Source organism: Nicotiana attenuata, unplaced genomic scaffold, assembly GCF_001879085.1.
Source record: "Nicotiana attenuata strain UT unplaced genomic scaffold, NIATTr2, whole genome shotgun sequence".
In the NCBI taxonomy this organism is placed as follows: domain Eukaryota; kingdom Viridiplantae; phylum Streptophyta; class Magnoliopsida; order Solanales; family Solanaceae; genus Nicotiana; species Nicotiana attenuata.
In genome coordinates, this window is record NW_017670431.1 from 129127 (window position 1) to 138616 (window position 9490).

Below are 9490 nucleotides of genomic sequence, written 5' to 3' on the forward strand. Positions count from 1 at the left end.
ATTGCCATTTTCGTTTTGTTGTGCTTCAATTTCCTCCTTTTCAGCCTACAAAGCAAATTCAAAAAAATATAATCCAAGTAAATAAAAAGTAAACAAATAGAAATAAATAATTGATCTCGATATAACATTAGTTAAATATAATTCGCACAATTTTACTAGTTGTATCTTCATCCGAGGACTTGTATAATCGACTAGCTTTTCTTTTTCTTGTAGCTACAAAGACTTCCTTTGCTGATAAAGGATCCGAAGTTTCCTTGTCGTTTTCCTAGTTACATGAANATGTACATAATTTTAAATTGAATTAAAAGTAATTTTTAATTTTTTTTAGAAATAGCGACCAACTTTGGTCGCTATTTTGGTCAAAAATTCAAAACTTATTTTGCTACCAAAATAGCGACCAAAGTTGGTCGCTATTTCTAATTCCAGTGTCAAAATCGGGTTTCCCCTCACATTCTCTTATTTTCTTCAAAAAATTTCCCCAAACTCTCTCTCAACACATTCCCCTCCCCTTCTCTATTTCCCTCACACAAATCAATCCCCCCACCCCTTGCCACCACTGTGACGGCGCAACACCACCGCCGGAGGCGCTGCGAAATCTGTCCGCCGGAGCCGCTGCCGCATTGTCCGTCGCTAGCACCGTCTGCCGGAGCCGGAGCCGCTGCAGCACCACCACTGCTTTTAATCCTCCTTTTGATCTACCAAGGTTAGTAATCTACCTTATTAGCTTTTTAATTTTTAATTTTTGCTATATTATTTTATGTAATTTTTCAGAGTTTTTGTCTATTTAGTATTAGGGTTTTTGGTTTGAATTACATTTAGATTTATGAACTTAGGGTAGAAATTATGAACTTTTAGTTCTTGTATTAATTTATATTGAGTTCAATTGCGAAATGAAACAATTCATACATTAGCAATACCTAAATAAGAGTACTTGTCTATTTAGTATTAGGGTTTTGGTTTGAATTACATTAGATTTAAGAACTTAAGGTAGAAATTATGAATACAAGAACTATGCATTATATCTTAAGTTCTTAATTTGACTAAATTCATGCTTTAAACTATGCATTATACATTTATAAGATAATAAAAACATCGAGGGCTGCTATAGATTCTAATCCAATGAAGAAAAAAAAAGAATTAAATGGAGGAGTTTATTAATGTATAAATTATGAACTTAAGGTCATATTGGACTTTTAGGATATGAATTGGTCTTTTAGTTAAACTACAAAAAGATTAGGATATAAATTAACTAAACTAATTTGTTCTTGTTTTATTTGTATAGATGGAACATTGTACTTGGATGTACAATAGGAATTATCCTAACCGGCAGGAATTGCGGGAGGATCTTGTAGAAGGGGTGGATGACTTTATTAGACATGCAATGTCACTTCCACCATACCTAGCTGAAGGAGTAATTTGGTGCCCTTGTGTTAGCTGCAACTGTATGAAGTTTGGAAAATCGGCGGAAGTTAAGCATCATCTTTATAGGAAGGGGTTTATAGAAAATTACTTTGTGTGGACTAATCATGGAGAAATTGATGGTAGCCATGGGATATTTCATAACATGGTTGTGGGTGAAAGTAGTAGGTCGGTGGAGAATACAAATCGTGATTCTAGAATTCGTGATATGGTTGCGGATGCTTTTGGGATGCACTTAGGGGGTGAACCCAATGAAAATGTTGAACAAACTCCTAATGATGACACAAAACGTTTTTATGAACAGTTAGAGGAAGCTAGTCGTCAACTACGTAACGGAAGTCCTCATTCTGAGTTGTCTGTTGCAGTTAGATTACTAAGTATGAAATCTGATTGGAATATTTCTCAAGGAGCCATGGACTCTTTCATTGACCTTATGCGTGAACTAGTTGACCCTGATATCGAATTACCTGGTGATTTCTATAAGGCAAAGAGATTAGTTTCTAAGTTAGGACTTTCGTCAATGAGAATTGGTTGTGAAGATGGTTGCATGTTATATTATAAAGATGATGCAGCTTTGGACAGTTGTAAATTTTGCGAAAAGCCTCGTTTCAAGAGGCTTTCCAGCGAGAATATGGTCGCTATCAAGTCGATGCATTATTTACCTCTTATACCTAGGTTAAAGAGGTTATATGCGTCGATGAGTTCTGCTCCTCATATGAGATGGCACTTTGAAAATAGAAGACCACCTGGTGTTATGTGTCATCCATCAGATGGAGAAGCTTGGAAGCACTTTGATAGGACATATCCAGATTTTGCTAGTGAACCAAGGAATATTCGGTTAGGTCTGTGTGCGGATGGCTAAACGCCTTTTTCTATATCTGCGACACCATATTCATGTTGGCCTGTCTTTCTTACACCTTATAATCTACCACCCGAGTTGTGCATGACTAGTCCATATATATTCTTAAATTGTATTATCCCCGGTCCACGTAATTCAAAAAGTTTGATAGATGTATATTTGCAACCTTTGATTGATGAGCTAAAACAATTGTGGTACGATGGTGTTGAAACATATGACATATCAACCAAGCAGAATTTCAATTTGCGTGCTAATTTAATGTGGACAATTAACGATTTTCCTGCGTATGGAATGTTGTCTGGGTGGATGACTGTTGGGAAGCTAGCTTGTCCTTACTGCATGGAAAATAGTAAAGCGTTCACTTTGAAATATGGCCGAAAGCAATCATGGTTTGATTGTCATCGTCAATTCTTGCCTCCTGATCATGAGTGTAGAAGGATGAAAAATGCATTCAAAAAGAATAAAATGGAATATGATTTTCCACCTTTGATACTTTCTACTGAGGAAATTTGGGAGAGGGTCCAGAACTTCAGTAAAGTTACTGAAGCTCCACCTTATAGATTCCCCGGATACGGTGTTACTCATAATTGGATGAAACAGAGTATATTTTGGGAGTTGCCTTATTGGAAGGATAATCTTCTCCGTCACAACCTTGATGTCATGCATATTGAGAAGAACTATTTTGACAATTTGTTCAACACATTGATGGATGTTAAAGGTAAGACAAAGAATAACCCGAAAGCTAGAATGGACTTACAAGAATATTGCAGGTGGCCTGAATTATACTTGCAGACAGCAAACAATGGTAAGGTGTTCAAGCCCAAAGCAAGTTACACATTCACTTTGGAGGAAAGATGGCAAATTTGTGATTGGGTAACGAAATTGAAGATGCCTGAGGGTTATGCGTCGAATTTTGGGAAAAAAGTTGATATGGAGGTAGGGAAGTTGAGCCATTTGAAAAGTCATGAGTTTTCATGGAGAACTTAGTGCCTATTGCATTTTGTGGTTTGCCTGAAGAATCTGGAAACCATCAAAGACTTGTGTTCTTCCACATTAAGGGAAGAAAACCTACTCTGGATGGATCAGAACATTAGTGTAACTTCTACTAAGATGGAAAAGATATTTCCATGTGGTTTTTTTGATGTGATGGAACACCTTCCAATCCACCTTGTACACGAGGCACGACTTGGAGGGCCTGTTTAATGCAGATGGATGTATCCCTTTGAGAGGTAATATTATAAGTTTGATGTAATTTTTTGTTTTATTTGAATGTTCTTGGCTAACCTGAAATTATGTAGGACAATTGGCAAATGCAAAAAAATTGTTAAGCAGAGGAACAGGATTGAAGGATCTATATGCGAAGCTTATCTTGCAAAGGAAACTGCTCATTTTTGTTCTTATTATTTTGAGAGTAATGTGCCATGTGCTAGGAATAGGCCCAACAGGCACACGGTCGAATGTGTGAATGATCCATTATATCCGCCTATGTCCATATTCAATCAACCAGGCCGATGTTCTAAGGATGGTAGAAAGAGAAGTTTGAGTGATATGGAGTTCAAGTCAGCTACACTTCATGTGTTGCTAAATTATCCCGAAGTTGTATCACTTCTCAAGTAAGTATTGATTTAGTAGTTACCAAAATATAAAAATTACTGTGATTACATCTCAATGCAACTACTAAAAATATTTGATGTGTCACAGTCACTTCGTGGGTCAATTTGGCCATGATGCTGTATATACGAGATTTAATACGTGGTTCAAACAATTTGTAAGTTTATCCTTAAAATATTCTAACACTATGTAGGTAAACAATGTTTGGAAGTTATGCTAACTTATGAATTTTTTTTAACAATGTGTAGGTAAATGATCCAAATAATGGTGTAAATCAATTTTTGAAAGATATATCTTGGGTACCTGGGCTTGAGGTCACAACAATGTCTAAGTACGTTGTGAATGGTTATAAGTTTCATACAGAAGATTGCTCTAAAAATAAAAATAGCAACAACAGTGGGGTGTGGGTTCAAGGTGGTGATGGCAACCAAGTTGGAGATATTGATTATTATGGTGTGCTCAAAGAAATAATAGAACTAGAATATACAGGTTGGCCATTTAAGAAATTGATACTCTTTAGATGCAAGTGGTTTGACCCACATCCAACAAGAGGTACAAGAGTACACAATCAATACAACATAATTGAGGTTAATCATACGAGGGAGTATGATCGCTATGATCCTTTCATAATTGCACATAATGTTAGGCAAGTGTATTATGCTCCTTATCCATTGCGGCAGAATAAGTCCAATTGGTGGGTTGTAATAAAAACTAAGCCTGTAGGTAGGGTGGAAGTCGAGAATGTGTTAGATGTTGCATATCAAAACGATATCTCCAGTGTTCGCCAAATAGTGGACGAAGTTTTAGAAAATGATTTGGAACATCCTGAACACATATTGGAAGAAGTTGATATAAATGAAGTAAGAATTATAGAAAACGAGGAAGAAGAATCAACTGATGAAGCTCAAACTAGTGAGGAAGAAGAATTCTCGGACGAGGAACAATACGTCGATGAGCTTTAAAAAGTTGGTTTCTTTAATAACTCTCGTTTATAGCTAGTTTCTTTATATGTTTCAATCTAAATATGTATTATATTATACAGATGACAGGCAAGGGTCGAGGTAACAATGACCCTACTGGTTCTCGGGGTCGAGAAAAGGCTAGGAAACCAAAGAGGAGGGTAGAAGATAATACTCAATCTTTTCCACCCTCTTCAGAGATGCCTATGCTGTAACGACCCGACCGGTCGTTTTGAGTTTTTACACTTTGATTGCCAGTTCTCGGGCATGGCTTGCCCCGTGTGATGCATTATGACTTATGTAAACCGTTGGTTTCTATTTTCAGGATAATCGGAATGAATTTGGAAGAACAGTTCTCAGTTTGAAGCTTGAAATTTGAAAGTTTTGACCCAGATTTGACTTGTTTGTATATGATCTCGGATCAGAAATTTTATGATTTGGTTAGCTCTGTTAGGTGATTTGGGACTTAGGAGCGTGATCGGAATGCATTTTGGAAGTCCGTGGAAGGTTTAGGCTTGAATTGGTGAAATTAAGATTTCGGCGTTTTCCGGTTGATAGGTGAGACTTTGATATAGAGGTCGGAGTGAAATTCCGAGAGTTGCAGTAGCTTCATTATGTCATTTGGGATGTGTGTGCAAAATTTCAGGTCATTCGGACGTGGTTTGGTTGGGTTTTTGATCAAAAGCGTATTTCGAAAGATTTTTAGAAACTTAAGCTTGAATCCGATGTGTTTTGGGTGAATTGATGTTAATTGAGGTGTTTTGATGATTGGAACAAGTTTGAATAAGGTATTGGGTTATGTTTGTGCTATTGGTTGAGGTCCCGGAGGGCCTCGGGTTGATTTCGGGTGGTTATCGGAGAAATTGGAACTTGGTTGCAACAGCTGATATTGCTTCTTCTGGTGTTTTCGCACCTGCGGTTTGGGGACCGCAGGTGCGGTGCCGCACATGCGGAAGGAGAGCCGCAGAAGCAGATTCGAGAGGAGTGTCAGGGACCACAAATGCGGTTGTGGGGGCCGCATCTGCGGAACCGCAAATACGGATGAAGGATCGCAGATGCGGATGTGGCCGGTTTTAGCATTCTCCGCAGAAGCGGAGTAGTAACCGCAGAAGCGGTACCGCAGAAGCGGTACCGCAGAAGCGGTTGGTGAGTCGCAGATGCGACAATGTCTAGGCAGAACGTATATAAGCTTGCCTTCGCGATTTTGAGAGGGTTTTCACAATATTTCATCCGGGAGAAAGCTTGGGAGAGCTAATTGAAGAGGGATTCAAGAAGAATAGATTGGAGGTAAGATTTTTGAACCTAAAACGTGATTCTATTGTGAAATTAACCTAGAAATTCTTGGAACCTAAGCTAAAAATGGGAGAACTAGGGCTTGGGATTGTTGAACTTTTGAATTGGGATTTGAAGGACCATTTGGGGTCCGATTTGAGAACTTTTGATATGTATGAACTCGTGAGGTGATAAGGAACCCATTGATGTAAAAATTTCTGATTTTCGTGAAGTGCGCCCGGGGCTTGGGTTTTGCTAATTTCGGGATTTGTGGTATTTTTCGATTGTTTTCTCTTGGGCTTTGTTCCCTTAGCATATTGTGATGTATTCGTTCTGATTTTGGATAGATTCGACGCGCGTGGAGGCCGATTCGAGGGGCAAAGGCATCACGAGCTAGAGCTTTAGCCGGTTCGAGGTGAGTAATGATGTAAATGATATCTTGAGGCTTTGAAATTTCGGATTGCACATCGTAGTGCTATATTGAGGTGAGACACGCACTGGATGATGAGCGTGGGGTCTTTTACTTCTGGGGATTGTGACTCGGTCCATCCCGATTGATGATTTTACCGCGTATTTGACTGAAACTTGTTAATTATCATCATGATTTGGGTCGATTGCCATATTTGGGCTTCGTGCCAATTATTTGAACCCTTCGGGGATTTTTATCACTATTTCCTCACTGTTTCGACTTATTGCTTGAACTCAGTCCTGTTGATATCTACTATTTTACGAACTCAGCCACCTTTTATTCAGATTTGAAACTTAAATGATATTTCTAAATGATGTTTTGGGCTGAGAACTACTATTTTACTAATGCCCGAGGGGCTTGTGATGATATCTGACTGAGTGCGGCCGAGGGCCATATGTGAGGATACACTGAGTGATATGAGGCCGAGGGCCTGAGATACATTTATACGCCACGAGGTGGCTTGAGTGATGTGAGGCTGAGTGCCGAGAGATGATTCCAAGAGGTGGCTTGATATAGCGCTTGGGCCGTAAGGGGCCCCTCCGGAGTCTGCACACGCACAGTGAGCGCGGGTACCCATTGTTCTGAGAGTGAGCCCGAGGGGCTGAGATTGTTCTGAGAGTGAGCCCGAGGGGCTGAGAGTGTTCTGAGAGTGAGCCCGAGGGGCTGATACTATTCTAAGAGTGAGCCCGAGGGGCTGGTATTGTTCTGAGATATGTGCCCGAAGGGCGAACCTTTATGTGTTCATCTTTCATATTTACTAGTCATTTTACCTGTTATATTGTGGTATTTGTGCCCGAGGGGCGGATTTTTGGTGCTTATCGACACTAACTATTTTGCATTCATTGCGTAACTGTTGAAAAAGTCATTTTCAAAAGAGTTTAAACTGAGGTAAGATATTTCTAAAGATTTCACAGCTTCACTGTTTTTCTCAAAGTGTTTTACACTGCTTCTATACAGCATATTGGTTTGCTTTACGTGATTTCTTACTGCTCAGTTGTTATTTACCTTTATTACTCACTGAGTTGGAGTACTCACTTTACTCCCTGCACCGTGTGTGCAGATGCAGGTATTTTTGCACCCGATAGTGGGTTTTGACGGAGCGGAGGCAGAGTTATCGGAGTTAGCAAGGTGACTGCCAGCGTTCGCAGCACCGCTTTTCTCCCTTTGTTTATCAGTCCTGTTTCGTATATTTCAGACCTTATAGTTGTATTTATACTCTAATAGATGCTTGTGACTTGTGACACCCCGGTTTGGGCTGTGTCGGGTTGTACTTCCGCTAATTATTATCATTAAATCATATTTAAAATGTTTATGAACTGTTTAATTATTTTAAAAGGATGAATCGGGTTTAGTTGGCTGGACTTGTCCCCACGAGAGGCACCATCACCACCGGGTCTGGGTTTGGGTCGTGACATATGCGTATGCCTATGTCTTTGCCTCCACCCCAGGGCTATTCTGAGCTGCCACAGCATCACAAGCCCTATACCTTCGTGCAGACACCAGGTCTTTCGTCACAGGGCTATAGGACTATACGTCCAACATACAGTCCACCTGCCTCACGACCACATGGATCGCATCCATCTACATCGCATGGATCGCATCGATCCATGTCACATCCACATGGATCACAGCCATCAGTGTCACAGCCACTCGGGTCATAGCTATCAGTGTCACAGCCACTTGTGGGCCATCCAGCTATGTCGCAGTCAGAGGGATCGCAACCATCTTCATCAGGGACTCCATCTATTTCAGGCCTTCGCCTGCGAGATACATGCTTCGGACGGTGATGTTGATGATGACGAGGAGGTGCATTATGATCAATATGGCAGGATCATCATAGTCCCTGAGGGTGATGGGTAAGAGTTATTTGTTATTTTTACGTTTATTGTTTTGTACTGTTTTTACTAAGATATTAATGTGTTTTTTTTATTAAATTGCAGGTTCATCCCTAGTAATATTACTACGAGGATAATCACCAAAGCCACCAGAAAGCTTTATGATGGGCCTTATGCGACTTGGAGCGAATTCCCATTCTCACTGAAGGAGCAAATTTTCAATCAATTTAAGGTATAAATGTTCTTTTAAGCAGTATAATTATTTATATTTATGATATTTCCATATAATACTTGACTTTTGAAATACAGAGCAAGTGTGTATGGGAACACCGCTATAGCGCGGAAGTGGCTGCAAACTTTCATCTCAAAGCTCGCAAGCGGTTGTCGCATTGTTTCTCCAAAGCTAGAAAGTTGAACCAGAAGCCTGACTGGTTGCTCCAGAATTTATGGGAGGATTTGCAAAGGCAATGGCTTTCCGCAAAGTTCTTAGAGAAGAGCGAAAAAGGAAAGAAAGCTCGCGCATCTGAGAAGGGAGGATCCTTGCACACTGGAGGTGCGATCAGCCTAGGGACAATAAAAAGAAGAATGGTACGTAATTGCTTAATTTATTTTAATTTTCAAAGCATATCTATTCTGTTTATTAACTAAAATTTATGAGTTTTCAGGAAAGTTGGGGCGTCCGATGAACCAAGATGAGCTATTCAGGGAGACTCATATTGTAAAAAAGAAGAAAGAGACGGATCAAGAAAGGTGGGTCGAGGGCCGAGCCTCGACTGTACATGTAAGTTTTCACATTTCATTAAGTATTTTGATTTACTTTTATATAAATTTTGAAATACTAATTCAATGTAATTTTTCTTATAGGGTCGCTTCACAACTGAACTGCAGGAATTCATACGCAGTCAGCCACCTAATGAGTCGGGCGAGCCAATCCCACCTTCGGACGAGGATGCTGAAAGAATGTGGACGGAGGCTGCTGGCGGTCCAAAATGGGGGAAGGTATACGGGCTTCCTACTAAGAAATTCCATCGCTATAAGTGTGGAATGCAAGGAATAGGGACTTCCT